Here is a 22,843-nt window from a genome sequence, read left to right on the forward strand (position 1 = left end):
TTTGCGTATGCATAGCTTCCATGTCACAGGTGAACCCAGCCATAAACTAAAAGCCATGGCAAAGTGTATACAGGTTGTTTTGAGGTAAGAAGTAGACAGAAAAACAAACAAATGAACATAACCCAAATCATTTATACACAAATTACCCTCCACTTACTATAAATTACTCAGAGAATGACCAATTGTTTACTAGTGGAAACCTGGTTCAAGTATAATAAAATTATTAAATTCATCTATTCCTGAAACAACTTGTTCTCTCCCAAATATTTGAAGGGTATGGGAGATAAATATTAACATAGTCTTGGGAGGGGGACCTTTTATTAAAATTAGGACTTTTAAAGAAAATTCACTCATTCATAGAACACTTTTGAACACCTTTGCATCCTGAACACTTCATTAGGGATGAAATCTTTGTGGAGAAACATGAGTTGTGTTTGTTACCCTTGAGCAATTCATAGTTGGAGGAGATGAGAAACATATAGAAGAAATAAATATAGATCACCTGGATGACCTCAAATTCTTCAGCTGCTCAGATATCCCTTCCTTAACTGTCTGTAAGTATTCCGAACAGTCTTGGGCAGTTCAGTCCACCACTCATGTCTTTTCTGAGTATCTTGAGAAAAATGCACATTTCTCATATATTCGTATGCACTGCAGCTTGTCCCCACTTTCTGCTAATCACTGCTCCTGGCTTCCTCATCAGTTACATCTGGCTGATTGAAACCATCCCTTTGTGTCACTACAGTCTCTCTTCTGCTCATCTCACCCCAAGGCATGGATTTAGGTTATTTCTAGGTTCCCCAAAGCACAGATGACATAAGTCTACCAAGTTCAACAGCTTCACTAATTTAAAGGGATTTCAACATGGAAAGTGTCATATATAACTCTCTTAGCATGCAGTTTACAGGCGCAAATATTTTTGGACCCCTTGCAATAATTTCATGAACCCAAAGAAGCTCAAGTCTCCTTAGGTGAAAACCCCAGTAGTAGAAATGCCAATATTCAGAATCCAGAAGATGAAGTCTAACATTGGACCTTGAATTACCATGCTAGACATATGATGGAGATTCCCAAGGGCTTGGGGGTATGAAATTTTACCATATCACTTATCTGCTTACAAACTCTCAATGGCTCTCTTAACAATCAAGCATGAGACCAGGCTCCTCCAAAAGGCACACACATTCTCAAAGTCCTCCCTCCCTTACTTTCCCAGTGTCTTTTCCACCATTCCCTGCCCCAAACTCAAAACCTCAGTAATACCAAAATATATGCAGATGCAGGTCCCTGGCAAGGAAACATCATGTCTCAGAGCCTTTGCTTCTGCTGTGTCCTCTGTCCAGAAGGCACTGCCTACTCCACTGCTTAGCTAACTTTATCAGGAAAGTCTTATTAAAGCCTCTGTTTCTAAGCCCATTCAGTATTTGCTGTCATATTGATTTTAAAATGCACTTTTTTTATTGGATAATACACATGAAAGTTATCATGAAACAGGAAGATATTGGCTTTAACACTAACCTATAAATGTTCATATCCAAATCATGCTACTTATTACTATATAGGTTCCCTAGGCCTAAGTTTTCTCAATAATAAAAAGGATACAATAGTAATATATTAGTAGAATTATTATGAAACCTGTAACACGTCCATTCAATGTACAGTTATTCAATAAACAATAACTACTACAGGCATACCTCCCATATATTGTGGGTGTGGTTTCAGACCGCCACAATAAAGTGAGTCAAATGACTTTTTTGCTTTCCCAGTGCATATGAAAGTTATGTTTATACTATACTGTAGTCCATTAAGTGTGCAATAGCATTATGTCCAAAAAATTTACATACCTTAATTAAAAAATACTTTATTGCTAAAAAATGCTAAGCATCATATGAGCTTTCAGCAAGTCATTAAAATTTTTTTTGCTAGTGCAGGTTCTTGTCTCAGTGTTGATGGCTGCTGACTGATCAAGTGGTCACTGAAGGTTGGGATGGCTGTAGCAATTTCTCCAAATAGGACAACAATGAAGTTTGCCCCATCAGTTGACTCTTCCTTTCATGAACAATTTCTCTGTAGCATGTGATGCTGTTTGATTGCAATTTACCCATAGTATAACTTCTTTCACAATTGGAGTCAATCTTCTCAAACCCTGCTGCTGCTTTATCAACTAAGTTTATGCCATATTCTAAATCTTCATGTCATTTCAACAATTTTCACAGCATCTGCACCAGTAGATTCCATTTCAAAAAACCATTCTTTGCTCATCCATGAGAAGCAACTTCTCATCCATTAACGTTTTATCATGAGATTGCAGCAATTCAAATAAAATAATAATGAAAAGTTTGAAATATTGCAAGAATTACCAAAATGTGACACAGAAACACAAAGTGAGCAAATGTTGTAGGAAAAATGGTGCCAGTACACTTGCTCGAAGTGGGGCTACCACAAACCTTCAACTTGTAAAAAACACAATATCTGCAAAGCACAATCAAATAAGACATGTCTGTATTATAATTTATCTTATTAATGAAGACTGATAGAAAAGCTGTATCAAATTCACAAACTTTTAAATTTTATTTTATTTTATTTTTATTTTTGTTTGTTTTGGGAGAGAGATAGAGAGTGCATGTGCAGGGGAGGGGTGCGGTGCAGAGGAAGAGGGAAAGAGAGAATCTTCAGCAGGCTCCATGCCCAGCTCAGAGCCAGACGTGGGGCTTGATCTCACGACCTTGAGATTGTGACCTGAGGTGAAATCAGGAGTCCAATGCTTAACTGACTGTGGCATTCAGGTGCCCCTGAATTGACTGAATGTTAAACAGGATCATTTTGTAACATTCTTATAAGGCACAGAAACTTTTCTGATGTTAGCCAACAACCTTGTGGGAGACTTTTCTATGAAAAAACAAGACCTTGTTCTACTGTTCTAGTTATTTATTGCTGTGTAGCGAAGTACCCCCAAACTTAATGGCTTAAGACAATGCCAATCACTTATTTGCTCACAAATAGAGCAGACTTGGCTGGGACAGCTTGTTTCTTATCCACTAAACATGAGAGGGAGGCATTTCAACTGGAGCTTGGAGGTTTCCCTTTCAAAATGGCATGCTCACATGCCAGGGATGTGGGCTGTGCTTCTCTCCACCTAGTCCTCTCTGAGGACTGCTTCGGCTTCTTCAGAGCATGGTAGCCAGGTTCTATGAGTGACCAACCTGAAAGTGAGGCAAATGGAGACTGCCAGTTTGATAAAGTCCGAGCCAGAAACTGACACAGCATCACTTCCCCTGTGTTCTATTTGTCAAAAAGTCACAGAGCCTAGATTGAAGGAGAGAGACATAAGTCCCCACCATTTGATAGAAACTGTGTCAAAGAATTTGGGAGACATGTTTTAAAAGTATATCTCTCAAATCTCCCAGCATTTAGTGCTGGAGTCAGGATGTGACTGCAGACTAATCTGATGCTAAAGCCCATTTCACAAATGCTAAAACTGACTTAAAGAGAAATACAGAAACTTTAAGTAATTTGCTCAGGGGAAAATGGTAAGTTAATTCAACCTTTAAATTAGCTATCACAGTATGATTCACATAATAAGATGGACCAGTGTATGTCAGTTTACATTTAAATTATGATGCTTTCTATCAATGAACTGGTTGCAAATATAAACAAATTGTGATATTTAGCTATAGTTTTAACACTATGGACTGTTACTTTGAGCCAGAGAAGCACACAGTGAGGTTAGTAAAACAGTTAAAAACAGTTTTCATGGCTAAATGATATTCAAGTTAAATCATTTCTGAACCATCTGTTTCTACGCAAACAATGCCTCTTTTGCATACATACATGTTGTTTGGATTTAGGCTGATTACCTGCTTGTACTGTTTCTACAGTTTCAGCATACTGCTACTTTTCAGTCTATGAGGTCATGTGTGGAGAGAGAGTAATGACCAGCTATCTATTAGGGATCCCCTTGAGGATATAAGGCTAGTATGTGAGACAGCTTGCACAAAGTAAAATATTCCATAACATCTATAAAATTGTACAAGAAAAAAGAAGGTGAGAATTTTGCCAGAGATAATAAAATTGGTGGGTTTGAGAGTTCATTTTGCCTCTGAACTTCCTAGCAGCTAAGGGAGAAAGCTTTTTATTAGAAACAAAAAATATTTTAAAACATTGGTAACTATTCTGTATCCATCACATCAAACTATTTGTCCTTTCCTTGTGCACTAAACTAATCATAATAAAACTGTAGTAATCTAGAAATGACCCAGTTATGCAATCTATTAAAGAGAATTACTATTGATTTGGTTTAAAAAGTTTGAAATATGCTGGCCAGCTTTGGATCTTTTACAGAAAGTGCAGACTTTGAAGTGAGGTAAGGGGAAGGTTTCACTATAGTTTTATATTAGACAAAATGTTACTGTAAAGCCTTTGAGGATAGTCTCCCTAACCCCCAAGTGGGGTCAAGGTAATAGACCCAACAATAATTAGTAGTATTTATTGAATTATTTATTGAGTGCCTATTATAAACTGAAAAAGTATGTCAGTTTGTTAAGCACCTCTTCTAGAAACATTGCCTGCCTTCTAGCCAGGTATATATTATTCCTCTTACGCAGAAAACAGAGGTGCAAGGGGTTTAAGGGGGTCATTCAGAATGCTGTAAGTTTAAAAAGGTAGGCTATAAAGTAAGCTAAGTCTTAATCTAGAACCCACTGGTTTTTGTTTTGACTCTACGTAACCACAGGCCACAGAGTATGTGAGAACAGAGAAATGCCAATGTTAGAAGGAAAGCAAAGGATGGATGTGACAACTGGTGACTTAGGGTAGAAAGGAGGAGTGAGCGTTGTATATGCAGGGGAAACAGAGTCATCTTCGGATCCTACCCTCATGGAGCGTGTATCTGTACACCATCAGCCCATCAATCCAGAACCTTCTCTTCTATGACTATTCCCTGTTTCTTACCTTGGGGGTACTTCTTAGAGCAGCCAGACCAAGTCAGTTGACGGCTGTGTCATACCACCCATAAGTGTCCCATAGGTACTGGTTTCCTTCAGTAACATAGAAGCCTCAGAAGGCAGTATTGCAGCTTTCCCCACATTGTCCTCCCTTTGAGCTCATGTATTACTGCCTGCAAGGATTATTTGCCCCCTGTCTTTTATTGTTCTTCCCCTAGGAAAACTCTTCTCTCTCTCCCCTCTCCTTTCCCTTGGAAGAAGAATCATGACATCGCACTGGTGCATTCCTGCAGCTCCTAGTGTGCTTATCCCACATTGTAAATATTCACTGGATGGAACTGGGTGAAGCAGTGTGCAGCCAACAAAGTATTTGAAGACCTTTGAGCTTTTTCATCTTACTATTCTCTCAGCATCAAAATGTGTGGATTTACATAGTGTTTTAAAGTGTTTCACTTTAAAAATTTTATTCAATCCTCACAACAACCCTGTGAAGGCAAGCCATAATGATTATATCTATATTACACGGAGAGAAAACTGAATCTTAGCATGGCTAATTAACTTGGCCAAGTTCCCATAGCTACCTTACAAAACATTTCTTGAATGAAGGAAGGATGGAAAGAATGAGATACCGTTAAGACTTAAAAATAAATCTCTATAACTGCATGTTCAGTGTTCTTTCCAATATACTGTTTTGTCACTCCACAGACATTGGTTAAACTATTTCCAAAAAAGATTTGGAATGCTTAAAATGATTTGAAATGGCACAAGTCAAGTCAGTGGAAGGGCAAGGGAAAGAAAATATAGTGGTTTTTGTTGTTTTTTTGTTTTAATGTTTGAAGAGATAATGTCTCTCAGGGAGAATGGGTAGGACAAACTGGTATGGGGCATATTTCTGGCAACTGAGAAGTATAAGCTATCACACCATCAGAAGTATCATGGCATTGTTGCTGCATCCTCTGCTTACTAAGTCAGACTTCGAAGAACAGAGTTTCAAATTTTCTGTATTTTTCCCTCATTAAAGGCCTTAAAGAATATAAGGTGAAAAGTACCTATAAACCATTTCTGATCTTTCTCCCCATCTCAGCTCTATGAATAGAATTGTCTCTTCCCTAAGCTTTAATCAGTGTCTCACTGAGTAAGTAGTGATAATCAAACAGATTTTTAATACTTTAACCCATTATATTTAATTGGGCTCTTTAAGTTACAGGAATAAATAGAAACGGATGAACCCTTAAATCCCCTGGCACTAGATGCTGTTTACCTGATTCACTTCAATGAATCAACCTTCCGATCCAGCTCTACCCCCTATGGAAACACACACACACACACACACACACACACACACACACAAACACCCTGCAATTAAATGTATGGTGCTGGATCATTTCTTTCTGGCAATAATTATATGGGAGAATTTAGAATCTCATCAGAAGGTCTAATTTGGAGTAATAAACCTTCTAGCTAATCTTATACCTAAAGTCAACGGTCCCACTCTAATGTTGATGATAATGTGGAAGCCTAAAATAACAGACTGAATGAAAGATAACCATCTTGCTAAATTATTTCTGTGCATGAGTATAACACATGCTATGAGGGAGATTGTCTTTTCAGAGTTAGGAAAAGAGAATTTGTTTTCTGTTTTGGATGGTAGAAATATTAGCGAAGGCACCAGGCCCATCTTGAAGAGGTAGAATGATAGAACTTTAGTAGGCTGAGACTGATGGCATTGCATGTAGAAGAGACAGCAGAAGCCCAGTAAGCAAGGTGGGAGACCACATGGGAACAGTAATGAGTTCGATATGACTAAACTCTTTAAAGGAAAGATGGATGGAGGAGAAAGAAAGCAAGCCTTCTCACTCTGCACTTTTAGAAGGTTGCCTGAGGTGTGTCACAGATTTGGCTGCAGAGCTGAAATGCCTTGGGTGGTTTTTTTTTGTTTTCGGGGTTATTTTTTTGGTTTCATTTCTCTTCTCCTCTCTTCTTTTTTCTTTTCTTTTCTTTCTTTTTCTTTTTTCTGAATAACAATTTTTTGAATAATCTTTAATTATCTAAGAGATGGTGAAGCTAGAGCTTAGAGTAGGCAGTGTTTTGAAGTAAGGATAGAAGAGTTTCTACTCTAGTGTAAGGTTAGAATTGTAAAGTAATGGTTTATGGAAATTGAAATACATTTGGAACTAGAAAATGATTAAAATTTCCAAGGAGAAAGACAATGACATTTCTTATGGGTAGAGGAAAAGACCAAGCTGGGAAAGGAGGGCAGCAAGAGGATCTGTGTTCACCACAGTGATTCAGGAGAATGTTTTGGCACTTGTGCAGAGTTGTGTGGCCAGCGGCTGCCAGGCGTGGTGCTAGTCATTACGAAAGGCCAGGCCTAATTGTCAGTGACAATTAAGAGACTAGAACGAAGCTGCAAAACCAAGGCTATGCAGGATGAGGGGATGAGGAAGATGAGAAAAGGTGCTACTTCAGGAAATGTCTAAATGAAAGAGGCAGAAAGAAGAGGAGGGAACACAAAGCTTCCAGTTTCTCAGGAGCTAGAAAGAGAAACTGTTGGTAAGAGAAGAGGTTTCAGCAAGTAGGAAACCAATCATAATTTTTTAAAAAAACATTCTAAGAATTTTGGAAGTAAAGACCTGGTTGTTAAGATTTGAAGTGTGCTGTTGAAGAAGTTCATAGTGAATTTAAATAATTTTTATCAGATGTTCAACAGTGAATCTCGAAGAGAATAAACCAGTGTAACTGAAGCACGAGAGAGAAGCAAGTTGCAAAGTGGATTTGATTGCTGTTTTGATTGCTTCCTTAGTTCTGTTGTTTAATAGGATATTTGGGATTTGTGAATGAGAATAAGAGAAGGAAAGAAAAACAAGGATGGGAAGTAACATGTACTAAACATTAAGTTTGTTTTATAGGCTAGGCATTTGTATGGAGACGCTCATCTAGAACTATCCCACTTAATCTTGACAGTATTAACAGCAGGTTAGCATATTTTGTAGCTGAAAATGGTGCTCAGAGATGGTAGGTCACTTTCCTGAGGTTATACTGCTAATATTTGCCAGAGTTGTAATGACATTAGGTCAGTAATCAGTTTTTCCTTGTGTTTATTCAACCCACAAATATCAATGAGTTCAGATTATAAACCAGGTGGTGGACAGGGCACTAGAGGAAGGAACCATCTTTACCCTCACAATACTTATACTCTTGGGGGACGGCTGGAGGGGAAAAGCTGCCTCTTGATTATCCTGAGGTGAGTAACTCACAAGACAAGTTGGAAGTTAGGAAATGTGACAGACAGAGATATGGCAGTGGAAGACTGTTTTGAATGAACCACCTTTTCTAAAAGAAATTCTATTTCCAACTATGACTTTGGGGACGCCTAGGTGGCTCAGTTGGTTAGGGTCTGCCTTCGGCTCAGGTCATGATCTCTGGGTCCTGGGATTGAGTCCTGCATTGGGCCCCTTGATGAGTGGGGGTCTTCTTCTGCCTCTGCCTGCTGCTTCCCCTGCTTGTGCGCTCTCTCTTTCTCTCTCTCTCTGACAAATAAATAAATAAAACCTTTAAAAAAAACTGTGACTTTGCAACCTCAGAACTTGAAACATTGCCCCCCTCCCGTGTTCAATCTTCACTTTAGTTTTAATTAATTGACTTTTTTTCTCCTTCACCTTTCCCCTCAACAACCCTTACTCTCAAATACCTCTGAGTACTATTCCTTTGCAGACTCTGTTCCTTTTACCTGGGATGTCCTTTCTCCACTTGTAATTCTGGCAAACTCCTGTTCCTACCTTCAGCCTCAGCTTTTTCCTCCTCTGGGACCTTCCCCACCATCACCAGGCCAGTGTAGATGGCTCTCTGAGCATCACTCGCCCTCTGTGCAGAACCCTGGTTAAAAATTGGCCCCATGATAGAGTGTTTACATTTCTTCTTTCAACCAAAGTCTTAAATTCAGGAACCACTGATTTTTATCCTGGTATCACAATGCCTAGCATATGGGAAGCACTGGGAAATATATGTGAGAGAAATGGCAGGGCTGTTGATAAAGGGATGTATCTTTTTAATATCCATAGAGGTGTAAGTCTTTGCTTGGTAGCATTGTGGGAATGTTTCTCCATGTGTCATGACCACATTTGTTTTGCATTTTAGTCCATTACCATAATAATAACTCTCTATTTGCAGCTTATGCATTTGAAAATAAATTGCCTTGCCTAGGAAATAGAGGGAGGGAATGCTATTAAATGACCATAATTGTTATTACTTTAATAGTCACCTGTATAGTAGGAAATCTGAACAGAAAAATTCAACTGAAAGAGCTGAAATGCTTAGTCCGTTATTAAGTGTGTTTCTTGGTGGAATGATATTTTACAGAAAATATTTTCCTATTCCTCTAAACTATATTTTATTTAACAAAAGCATGAATATATCCTGAGGTGGGCTTAAAAAGTAGCAGAGCTAGTCAAATGCGAAAAAACTATCCTAGATCTGGAGCTAAAACTACACAAAGAAAAGAATAATGGCACTGGGGACAAGGACCAAATGTGCTGTGATTTCTCTCCGGTATATATCTGCCCATACATGCAGCTCAGCATAGTTAGAATTTCCTCCTTTTCTCCAAAAACTGGGTTAACTCCCATCCCACCTATTCCTTAAGGCTCACCTACTCTATGAAGCTTCTCTTGTTTTCTCTCAGCCAGTACTTCTGTTATTTTTCCATCCATCTTATTATAATTTCTTATAGGTCTATAATTTATATTAACTGATGAACCATTTGGGAACATTGTCTTACCCACCCTTGAATTCCCTAGTGCCTGCCTGGTACATTACTTGCTCCATAGAAAGTACTCAATAAATATGAAAGTGACATTATCCCAACTATGGTTCTAATGATTGGGTGACTCAGCAGTCATAAGTTTTCTGATCTATACTATATTATATATATGATTAGTTATAAGAAAACAAGACATAAATAAATTTTAAATTCCTTGGGATTTGGACCATGCTATATTCAACATTATACTGCTATTACTACTTTTATAAGAAAACAGTGGTGTTCCTTGTATGATACACAACTATAAAAACTAAAACATTATCAGTACCATAAAATAACTTTCTTTCCTTTCACTTTCTGAACCTCCTGCTTCTCTATTTCAGTTGGTAAGTGAATTTTTATTCTCATGTAATATATATCAAGGAAGATAGAATTTTTTTTAGTATTTAAGAATTACTCTCTTTTGGGGCGCCTGGGTGGCTCAGTCGTTAAGCGTCTGTCTTCGGCTCAGGTCATGATCCCAGGGTCCTGGGATCGAGCCCCGCATCGGGCTCCCTGCTCGGCGGGAGGCCTGCTTTTCCCTCTCCCACTCCCCCTGCCTGTGTTCCCTCTCTCGCTGTGTCTCTCTCTGTCAAATAAATAAATAAATAAAAATCTTTAAAAAAAAAAAAGAATTACTCTCTTTTATTAAGTTCTTACTATATGATGGGTATTTTGCATAAATTAGTTCTAATTTTCACAACAACACTGCAAGGCATAGGAAATATGGAATAGCATGAAAGTTAAAAGATGAAGTTAGATTACAAAGGAACTTTTAAGCCCTTTATGTGGGCAAAGTTTTCAGGCCCTATCTTGCTGCTGATGAGATGATATTAAAGGGTTTTAAGTAGAAAAGCAACATGATCTGATGTTTCAACACCAAAACTGCAAAAGAAGAAACTGATGTGTCCATACCTGAAAGGTAATTTTTTCTCCATTATTAGATAATAAGGAATATTTTATGGTTTTATATGATGATGATGTTTTTTTTTTTGTATTTTCCAAGTATATGTGAAAAAAATCATTATGTTAATATTGAGGAATAAAAAGAGAGTTACACAAATCTCCCACACAGAATAATTCCAATTAATTTAATTTAGATACTCTGTGCTCAAGGGAGTAGTACATAATTCACCAACCTTGAAGTGTAGCCTGCACGTAGTGACTTCCTTGCAAGAATACAGTATGAGAAGGGGCATGGCAGGGAGGGTCATTTTTCAGTGGAAAACCTGGTAAGCACCACTTTAACTAGGTGATCAAAGTCAGCATCAACAGTGATAAGTCATGTTGAAAGCATGTACCTTTGAAATGATGTGAGTAGAATGGCATTTTACCTCTATGGTCTTCCTCCCCCAAATCTGTAACCCATTTCTAGTGATAAGAAATAGCAGACAAACCAAATCAAAGAACATTCTATAAGGTGCCTCTCAGTGCTCCGTAAAACTGCTGAGGTCAACATGAATGAGGTTGGCACAGCCAAGAGAAACCTAAGGAGACATGACAACTAAATTTAATGTGGTACTCTAGATGAGATCCTGGAACAGAAAAAGGACATTAGGTAAAAACTAAGAAACTCTGAATAAAAAATAGATTTTAGTTAATATTAATGTATAAATACTAGTTCATTAGTTGTAAGAAATGTACCATACGAATATAAGATTTTAGTAATATGGGAAACTGAGTGTGGGGTATATGGGAACACTCTGTACTCTCTTTTCAACTTTCCTGTAAATCTAAAACTATTCTAAAACTAAAAGTCTATTATTAAAAAAAAAAGAGGGAATTACACTGGGTACTGCTACACTGAAACTCTACTAAATGCTATGTAGTAATTCATTAATGGATGAGGGGATGGAAATTACTACTAAGAAAAACAAAATTAGCTTTTTGAAGTTTGGCTACAGAATATTTTATTGGAATATGTCTTATTTCCTGAAAGAAACTTAAATTTTCTTGATGCTTGGGGCTTTTCTTAGAGGGAGCACTTTGACTTTGTGAAATGAGCACTAGACCAGGAGTCCTTCTTCCAGTGTATGACTTTGAGTAAGTTTAGTTTGCAGTTTATCTATAAAATAGAGATGGAAATCTCTGTCCATTTGAAGGTGACGTAATGTCAAAAGTAGACCTGAGAAGCACCATGCCTAATCTCAAAGAGAATTTGAGACAAGTAATCGAAAACAGAATTTCAAATTGTAAAGCACTGTGGAGAGGTAAGAGGAAATCTTCTAGACTTTACCATCTACATATGTCACAGACACCTTTACTGTAGCATTTTGAATTCCAAACCAAATTGTTGTTCCAAATATAATTCTTTTTGGACTCTTAAACTATCTTATGTCTCTCATTTTCCTCATGTCAGTTGCACACTTCAGAATTTATTAAACTATGATGGAAAGTAATATCATGTTAATTCAGATTTAAGAAGAACATACAGCTGGGGCGCCTGGGTGGCTCAGCTGGTTGAGCATCTGCTTTCAGCTCGGATCATGATCTCCGGGTCCTGGGATCGAGCCCCCACATCGGGCTCCCTGCTCAGCAGGGAGCCTGCTTCTCCCTCTCCCTCTGCTGCTCCCAGGGCTTTTTCTCTCTCTCTCTGTCAAGTAAATAGATAAAATCTTAAAAAAAAAAAAAAAAGACCATATAGCCTACTAGGAATTAGGCCCTTCCTCCTCCAACATAATCCCCAGTTACTTCTGAGATGCACCTGGGCCTCACATGTGTTTAAAACAGGTCACTCAGGTTTACTGCTCTGACTGTACCCTCTGATGCCTCTCCTCCACGAGAATGCAAGCCCAGGGGACAGAGAGCTTACTCACTATGGAGCGGCACTATTTTTTTTTTTCTTCCTCACTTGCTCCAATTAAAGGATGCAGAGCATCCCAAAGAATTAAAGCTTAGGCTATAATTTTAACAATATTTTACTGAAGACTGACCACAACAGAAAAGAAGTACAATGTAGAGAATAACAACCTCAGCCCAAAGCAGGACACATCCTGGAGTCCCTTTTCCACCTAGATTTCTCCCTCCTAGATCCCCTCCTCTCTCCAGCTTTATTTAGATATAAATGACATATTTAAAAAATAGTAATTATTTGCCTCACTTCTGACCTGTCTCCTGGGTCTTGCCAGCTTGCTGCCTTCTTCTTCAAGGCACTTCAGTACCTCAGAGTATAGATCAAACTAACTCTAGGTATCAAAAGGAGGTGATTTTTCTTCATCTTAATGTAAAGACTTCTATATTAGCTTGTTAGGGCTGCCATAATAAAATACCACAGACTGGGTGGCTTAAACAACAGAAATTCATTTTCTTGTAGTTCTTGAGGCCAGAAGTCCAAGATCAAGGTTTTGGCAGGTTTGGCTTCTTCTGAACTTCTCTCCTTGATTCTAGATGGCCACCTTCTTTCTGTGTTCTCACATGACCATCCCTCAGTCTGTGTTCTATTCTCCTCTTCTTGTAAAGATACCAGTCATATTGTATCAGGGCCCACCCCATTGACCTCATTTAACCTTAATTACTTCTTTAAAGGTCCTGTTTCCAAGTAGAGTCACATTCTGAAGTCCCAGGAATTAGGGCTTCAGCATATGAATTTCATGGGGTACACAGTTTAGCTCATCTCCTTTCTGAGTGCCTATTTTCTGCCACGGAACTGAGCTTTTCCTAGGATGGCTAATGCTAGGAATATTCATTCCCTTCAGGGGTTACTTCATCCCTATGCACAGGAGTATTTTATAGCTATGTAGTTTCAATTCGAACTGAAAAAAAAAAAAAACATGATAGAAATATGTACCTCTTTTCATTATACCACTCAAACTGGATTCTAGTTGGGCTGCAATACATTTAGGCCTATTTCTTTTTAGTTTCTCCCTTTTAAAGGTCCAGAACATCTCTGGGTCACCTTTTCACAGTTGAACTTATCATGTAATATTGCAATTATCTGATGTTCACTGGTATGCTTTCACAAATAGATTGTGAGGTCCTTGAATGGGACTTTGCTTTACAAATCATGAAGCACCTGTTACAGTGCCTAACACAGAATAAGCATATAGTAGGTGCTTGGTGGGATGATCACATTGCATTCACTTAATGCTTCATTCAACAAACATGTCTTGAATGTCAGCTCATTGCTAGACAGCATGGTAAGTACAGGAGAAAAAGCAATTCATTCATTACCTGCCCTTAGCATTCATAGTACTCACTCAAGTCAAACCAACCCCAGATGAGCAGGTAGGTATTGTCTCCCTCTTATGTATCTGTATTTCCTCACAGTGTTAGCATTGCCATGGGTATCACAGTGCACTCTGAGTAGCACAATAGACAGACCCATGAAAGTAGAGCTAGAACACTGATGATCTGGTCTAGCTCAACTATCAATTTCTCTAAATTCTAGTCTTTTCCTCTGTAAACTGAAGAACTGGCTGTATCTTTGTTGGTTTCTACCTTAAACATTCTGTGTTATACAAAAAAGGTGGACATTATTATGAGATCAAGTTCTTGAGCAATTTCATCTGTGTCACCTGACTGAGGGTCTGAATGCTAAATACTGAAATGCAAAGTGATTCTTATAATAGACTCGTGCCCAGCAGGAGTACACAGGCTTTGTTATTCTCTTAATTGAAGTCATTTCACAATTTTAGTTCAGTCATTTGTTTCATGCCTGAGTGACTTATAGTAACTCTATTTGGTATTCTCAAAATAGGAGCAAAGAAAGAGAAACAAACAAAAAATCCTCTGCTTATCCTATTGAACAATCCGCTCCTATTATATACTAGAAAGAATCAAAGACTATATTATTTTTCCAGTTGCGGCCACAAATTTTATTTTGCATTTTTTTATAAAACGCCTCTAACTTTTAAGGTGGAAAAGTGCAACCAAGACTCCAACAAGATTTCCTCCATCATATTTGAACTTGACCAGGGTTCCTTCAAATCACCAGGGCCCAGGTGGTCTGGAGGCCCCAAGCCGAACTGGCAGAACACCTGCCATGTAGCAACCTGATCTCAAAAGAGGTTCTGAGGGGAGACATACTGTGTAAGACTGTGGTTTCAAGGAAAAAGCATTAAGTTCTGAGGTTAGAGAGGTTAGAGAGATGTTTTGTCCTTCTCCGGGTACCACAGTGGGAGGCATACAATGTTCTTCTCATTGATGATGCTCATTTTGATCACTTAGAGTGTTGTCAGATTTCCCTTACTGTATAATTACTATTTTCTTCTCTTGCAACTAATACACAGTTTGTTCACAGATTCCTTAAGACCATGAAAATACTCTGCTCCTCATCAGAATTTCCCCCTAGATTTAGCATCTTTTGATGCCTCTTGCCATATATATATATATATATATATATATATATATATATATATATATATATATATATATATATATTTTTTTTTTTTTTCCCCCATGATGTGTGCAAAATGCTGATTTTCTAACTCCGGCCTTCCACCTACTCACCAGTTGGCACCTAGCATTCTGTTATGAACAAAGACCTTCCTTTCTCTCTTTATCTATTTGTTATAAAAACCCAAGTTCAGGGGCGCCTGGGTGGCTCAGTTGGTTAAGCGACTGCCTTCGGCTCAGGTCATGATCCTGGAGTCCCAGGATCGAGTCCCGCATTGGGCTCCCTGCTCAGCGGGGAGTCTGCTTCTCCCTCTGCCCTTCCCCCCTCTAATGCTCTCTCTCTCTAATAAATAAAATAAATAAATCTTTAAAAACCCAAGTTCAGCTGTCACTAAAAAGGCAATACTCCAGAGATTAGCTTTGATTGGAAAGGAATATGAGTTGTATTCAGGAGGCTGACCACTGGGGGAGAAGGCAGACTCTTGTCCAAAGGCCATCCTGAAGTTTCTGCCTGACCCAGGGGTTTTTTAAAGGAGTTTAGGGTAGTTAAACAATAAGGGAAATACAGTGCTCCCAACACTTCTTGATTACATGCAGGCTTGATGGTGCCAGGACAGATGTTATCTTAGTGCTCTGAGGTTGTGTGAGGGGGTGTGGTTCCTTAGTGCCTGGGGATTGGGCAGAGGTGCTCTGTTCTTTCTAGGAAAAGAAGCATGATCTATAGGTATACAAAGAAAGGTTAGTTAATCAATCATGGGGCTAAGGGTGATTGCTAAAGCTTAAAGACTACTAGTTTGGCTGGAGGGGCTGAGGCGCCTTCATATCTCTCTCTCTCTCTCTCCTATTACCTAGCTAGCTAGTGAACGCAAATGGATTGAAATTTAAGGGCTGTCTTCCTCCAAAGTTCATACTGTATTTTTCATTTATACCAAATTGTTGACATTTTTTGAAAAACGAAGGAGCTTGCTTTTTCTTTAAAAGAGCTTGTCAGCTCATAAGCTGATTCCTTATTTACCTGGTAATTAGCTCATTATTATGATAATTAATGTGTAATATGTGCCAGGAAGTGACTTTGTGCTGGAGATTGTGCTTTCAAGAAGTTCACATTCTAGGGAAATGTACATATAAGTATTCTAGAAAAGAAGTTACTGTAATCTTGTGTTTTTATTAGAGATCAATTAGAATATATGACCTTTACACTGTTAATGGCTAACTTAATAGGATGATATTGATAATTCAATATAGGTTGAAGATCACGTCCATAATCTCAGTAGATAAATAGCAAAATTGCAATCAAACCTGTCCTTCAGCTCATTTTCCAAGATGAGTTATGGTTAATATTAAAAGGTTAAGAATAAAACTATAGGGTAAATATAAAGCACAAGACTTCCCATTTATAAGTGCAATATTTTCTATTTCAATCCTAAAATGAGCAAGGTACTAAGGAGGAAACAAGCTCATTAATGTCTTTTTATCTCTCTCTTGAAATTCATTCCAAAAGAAAAGTTCTGAGTAAAATACATAAATGGTAAAACAGGTGTGCTTTAGTAGGCTTTATGCTGGTAAACCAGTAGAACCTCATATTTATCTTGATAATTTGCATGTTAGAAATTCTTTTTATGAAAGGGGTAAATGAACCAGGAATTGGACACCTACATTTTATGGACACTGTTTCTGGAAAGTTGAAACTGGAGGTCCCTGAGATTTTACAGCTGTGATCTTAATCACTGTTCCCATCCCACCTGCCTGAAATTATCAAACACCCCAAAACATTGGTGGAATAGGGTAGGATTTGGGGAATTAGGGAGGAAACTAGCATATACTGAGCAGTTCTGAAATACCAGGCTTAATTGTGGTTTCTTTTATAACCGTGTAAGATAAATGTTTGTACCCATTATATAGATGATGAATCTGAGGTTCCAAGAAGTGATTTGGAAAAGATTATAGAGCTGGTAATTGGCTTTGCTCAGGTCAGACTCACTCCCTGACAGAACTCTGGTTCTTTTCACTGCAGAGGTGTCTGGTTGCCTAATGTGTAAGTCTAGGGTAACTAACCATTAACTCTTATGCAACTGTCTTGTGAAGACTCCAGGACCATATGCAGAAAGAAGCCTCTATGCTGATGAAGGTTGTCAAGAGGCATCTGTCCAATCCTGGAGAAAAGCCTATTCCAAGGCTTAAAAATGACAGTGTACATTGTGCATTTTGTTTTTCAAACTGCCTTCACATCCATTATCTAATTTGATCAGCAATGAATTTCATTAAAAGGAAAATATTTTTATTAAATAATTAACTTGATTTGCTTTCATTATACTAATGGGCAGGAGTAGAGCTAAAAGGATAACATCAAACCCCACCAGGCTAAAGCCCTAGCTGGCTAATTTGTTCTGTTGCTTTTGAACTTCTTTTTGAGCTCCTTTGAAAGCAGTCATTTAGTTGTGCTGTGTGTGATGTGTTGAGTCACTCCTCCCCTGTCACCATTTGGGTGCAGCCTGCCACTTGGTAATTGGGCCAGTGTCTGCATATGGGTCTTGACAGATCTATCCTTGTAATACTGTGGCACTTAATCTCAATGAACAAATAGGCTGGCATCCAGTTTAGACATCCAAGGGTTGATCTCTTTTGGAAGCAGCCTGCTTGGTAGAATCTGTGAGGAAGTAGATGGCATTGGCATTTGGGAGTTGAGTCACCTTCTGGAAGAGTGCTGTGTTTTCTCCAAGTGTGTCCATAAAATACTGGCATACAAGAATGGTTTAAAGAATCTACTTACTTGGGGCACCTGGGTGGCTCAGTCGGTTGGGCGGCTGCCTTTGGCTCAGGTCATGATCCCTTGGTCCTGGGATCGAGCCCCGTGTCCGGCTCCCTGCTCAGTGGAGAGCCTGCTTCTCCCTCTCTCTCTGCCTGCCTCTCTGCCTACTTGTGCTTTCTCTCTCTGTGTCAAATAAATAAATAAAATCTTAAAAAAAAAAGAATCTACTTACTTATTTTTATGCAGATGATATTTGTTATTTGGCAAACATTTCTTTTGCTTTTATTGAAATAGAAGAAAGAAAAAAATAAGGAAATGTGGATACTTTATGTGGTTAGAGATTTGTTTCAATGCTTTACCCACATACCAAATGTCATGAAATCTGTTTTAAAATGCCCCTTTAAAAGCCATTTGGTTTTAAGTTGCCGTTTCATTAAAAGATGGTAATGCCACAGCAGAAGATTGGCTAACTGTTCTAACATGAACTTAATGATATTGTTGGCTTCAAAATAGTGCAGGCTTGACAGGGGCAATACAACTTAGAGGCTGGATTCAACTTTGTGGATCCAGAAACTTTTTCAGCACATCCAGTGAGGATTAAGTTCCTGAACATTTGAGTCACATTAACCATGTTTATTTTTGATAATTTGAAAAATTCAGATTAGCCAGCTATACCTGGATCCACATAGGACTAGAGTTGCAAAGTGACCAAAATTCTCATGCCAGCTAGTCAGGGCACTGACATCTTCTCTGAATGCTGCTGGACATGTGCTGGCATTTTTTTTTAATCTTTGATTAATAATTTCTTTTTAGTAGATTCTTAACAGATCCTTTTGTTATACATTTCTTCCAATATAGTAGAATAGTAGTCTATTACGTCTATTGGTTGTGGAATCAGAAAATATCTGAATTCTAGTTCCTCTTCTGCCAGCTAGTTGTTTGACTTTAAGCAAGCCACTTACACCACCTGAACTTCAGTTTCTGTAGAACATGGATAATAATATCATTTCCTTTATAGACATTTTCAAAACTTAGAGATAAAATTTATTGTAGAGAAGGAAACATTTTTACTCTACCCTTCCAGGTTCTTTTGGCTAGTATATTAACTAAAGTGACATGAAGCAGATTAAGAGGAGAAAAATAAATTTAATTTTATATGTATAGGAGCCTCATAAGAACATGAGAGGCTCCAAGACAGGCAATTGAGCCTTATATGCCATCCCGAGCTAAAGAGAAGGGAGTAGGGGTCTGGGGTTTCAAAGTAAAGGAAGATAATTCACAGAAGATAGGAAAAGCAGATGTTTTGTAAACAAACGTTTGCCATGCCATGCAGTGATAATGGGACACAGAGAGGAATTTGAACAAACAGACCCTGACAAGCTCTCCCACCTTATGACACCTAATTCATTCTCTTTATAGTTATTTCCCGTGATACTCTATTCCTGGACCAGACACTCTCTCTAAATTCTAAGAGGCAGTTAAGGGGGAGATAGAAAGCTCTTCCTGAGACTTTGGGCCTTAATTGTCTTCAGCTCAAAATAATCCACATGCCATATGACACATTTTGGGAGGTTCATTCTGAACCCCTTCAGTATAAAACATCTGCTACAGAGCTTAACGCATAATAGGTATTCAATAAATGATGGCAATCACCACCACCATCACAACCACCACCATTGTCACCATCATCTTAAAAGGTTTGCTCTAATTTTAAACATATCTTTGTTTACAAGATTTACAAGTTCTACCTTCCCAATTTAATTTGGTGGAATTCTGTCCTTAAGGCAACTGCTGCTAAAGTATTATGCATCGGCTTTATAAACCCCTTAGAGGGAAATGTATCACCCAATTATAGAAAAGTGTATATAAATATGTATTATATATATATATATATACAAAGATAAAGAGAAAAAATAGAGCCCCACAATGTGAACTTATACTACTGATATTATTTAAAAGTGTACCTAATATGACCATAATCTAGGCATTCACTTTAGGGAAAAAAAAAAAAAAAACAACAGATATGTGTATATATATATATATATATATATAGAGAGAGAGAGAGAGAGAGAGAGAGTAGCTACCATTTACAAACCTCCTGCCTGCTATGCATGCTACCTCATTTTAATCTTCACAACAGCCATGAAATTTAGATTGTTATTTCAGTTGTACAGATTTAAAAAAAATAAGGTTAGGGAAAGTTAATTAATTTTTTTTAACTTCACACAATTAAAGAGTATTTGATGTGGAATTCAAACCCTGGGATAATTAAACTGTAATGCCTGTGAATATTTGTGATACTCTACCTTTTGGAAGACACAAACCACTAAACATTGAGATATATAGTTAATAAAAGGCCCTCACTTTGAACTCAGTAGTCCAAAGAGGCTTCATTTCTGTTTGCTTTCAAGCTGTGTTGAACCCACAAGTTTTGCATATGAACTCTGTGTGAAATAGAGACTCTGGGTTAAAGCATGGACTCAGGGCAGAGGTCTAGTTCTATAATGTTTATAACTTTAGTTCTACTCAGAGACTGGCCAAACTTAATACTTCTGACATTTCTCATTATATCATTACCCAACCAATGCCAACGGAAGATTATAATTCTTGTCAAATAATCATTGATATGACTTCGTTGTAAAGAAGTTGATATTTCAATTAACATAACAGCAGCTCCTCTTATACCTTTATATTAACTCTTCTTCATACCAAAGAACCGGAAGTTACAGTGGGGTCTTTTTATTTATCTGTGGCCTGGCAAACTAGTGGTATTTCACACGTGGGAATTTTATTTCCAGATTTTAAAATAACATTTTATGAATATAGCATCATTTTAATAATAAATCCAGACCCTAGGGTGAATAGTCTACTTTCTGAAACAGAATGGTTTGTAAAGTTACTGAAATAAAAATCTGTAGTAAACATGGCATTTCCCTCTGGGACAACTAAAATTGATGTTTCTCTGATCTAACTAAGGTTTGAGCAGAGTACAAAGCATGTTTAGACAAATATAAAGAATCATGTAATATTTTCAGTGAGCTCAGGACTGGGGATTTAAGAGATGAATGATATGCAGCCCTTGATATCAAATAAGTCATAGTCTAGAGAGAGTAAAAATTAATTACATTACAGTATGATAATTGATATGACAAAGACAGTTCAAGCTGCCGTTGAAGAGGTCAGAGAAAGATCATAAGTTTGGAATTAGATATATTTGGTTTGAGGCCCTTTTGAAATATCCAAATACAGTAAACAAGTGATGGTTGACTATAAGAACATAGGAATAACCAATACTTTAAGAATTTTGGGGGGTGTTGTTATTTATATTAAATTTTGTGTTGAGAAATAAACAATTTAATTGGAATAGTACCTAGCATTTGTTTAGCAATCAATATATATCAGGGACTGTGACAGGGCTTTATGCACATGATATTAAATCTTGGCAGCAAACCTTAAGATTTAGGTGTTATTCCTGTTCAGCTCAGTGTTGCATGGCGATTAAGAAGAGACGCTAGAATTTGAACCCGTATCTGCCTGAGTTCAGCCTGGACTTGAAACAAGTGATGTTCCACTGCATGACTTCAGATAGTTAGAGGTCAAGTTGTCTCTCTCTGATGATGCTGGAAGGGAGTTGTGACTTGAGAGCAAGGTTACTAAATTAGGGCTTGATAAGACTTACTATGAAAACTGGCTTTGAAGTAGAAATCATCAGGTCAAATTCAAACTTTGCCACTTGCTCACTGTGTATCACTATGGTATTCATGATTCATCACCCTCGGAGCATCTATAAAAGGAATGATAGCAACACACACTTTACAAAAACACTGGTAGGATTAAAATAAAATACATAGCAAAACACCTATTCTGAGTTTGGTACATTGCAGGTGACCTGTAGACATTTTTTTTGTTTCCTTTTTTACCACGTGCCTTTTCCTAAAGAGAGTCCAGGAAAATAGAACTCACTGCCTGCTTCACTGAGTGTGCTCAGGATTTTAGAGCAGAACTTCTCAAATTCAGTATGAGCAGGAATCACTTGAGGATTTTGTTAAAATGCAGATTCTGATTCAGTAGACCCAGGGTAGTTTCTAACAAGATTCTAGGAGATGCTAATGCTGCTCTTCTTTGCACTTGCATCAGCAAAATTTGTATTCTTGGAATTTTTTTTTTCTTTTGTGTTGCATTAAGTTCTTCCAGCTCCAAGTCAATTTCTTCCTGCTTTGCTTTTATACCAAACAAAGAACAGCTGTTTTCACAGTCAAAAGTAGTGGGGATATTGGATACCTCCAACACACAGAGTGTTATTATTTGGGAGAATAATTGAATGGGAGCAAAAACCTATCTAAACAACTACACCAATACTACTGAGAATTTCTACCCTGCTTAGGGTTTATAGTGAGCTATCTAAAATATTATCTCAATTGATTCAGCTGTTCAACAGATATTCTTTGAGAGTCTATGTCCAGAGCAATGAAGGAATAGAAAAGACAAAGATAGAAGTTAATGATGCTCATAGATTAGCAGGAAAGAAAAAAGGATATTCAGTGACAACAGGATCATGTAATAACATCTAAGTGGAAGTATATTCAAAATTGTACAGTGATAGAGAGGAGGGTCTACCTATCTCCAGGGATAAGGAAGGGGTCAGGGAAGGCTTCCCAGAGGTTATTACAGCTTCACCACCGCAGGCATCCTCATTTTTTTTAAAGATTTTATTTATTTATTTGACACAGAGAGAGAGATAGAGAGAGCACAAGCAGGGGGAGCAGCAGGCAGGCAGGCAGAAGGAGAGGGAGAAGCAGGCTCTCTGCTGAGCAAGGAGCCAGATGCAGGTCTCTATCCCAGGACCCTGGGATCATGACCTGAGCCGAAGGCAGACGCTTAACAACTGAGCCCCCCCAGGTGCCCCCCAGCATCCTCCTTATCAATTCCATTGTCTCTAATAGTAATTGCCATCATCTTTACAACCATCAAGTAGCATTTGTTAAGAACTTGCTGCTTACCAGGGTACTATGCAAGGCATAT

The sequence above is a fragment of the Mirounga angustirostris genome, unplaced genomic scaffold (genome assembly GCF_029215605.1).
Source record: "Mirounga angustirostris isolate CCGP_5_RB_7025 unplaced genomic scaffold, mMirAng1.0.hap1 SCAF_13, whole genome shotgun sequence".
NCBI classification, from domain to species: Eukaryota; Metazoa; Chordata; class Mammalia; order Carnivora; family Phocidae; genus Mirounga; species Mirounga angustirostris.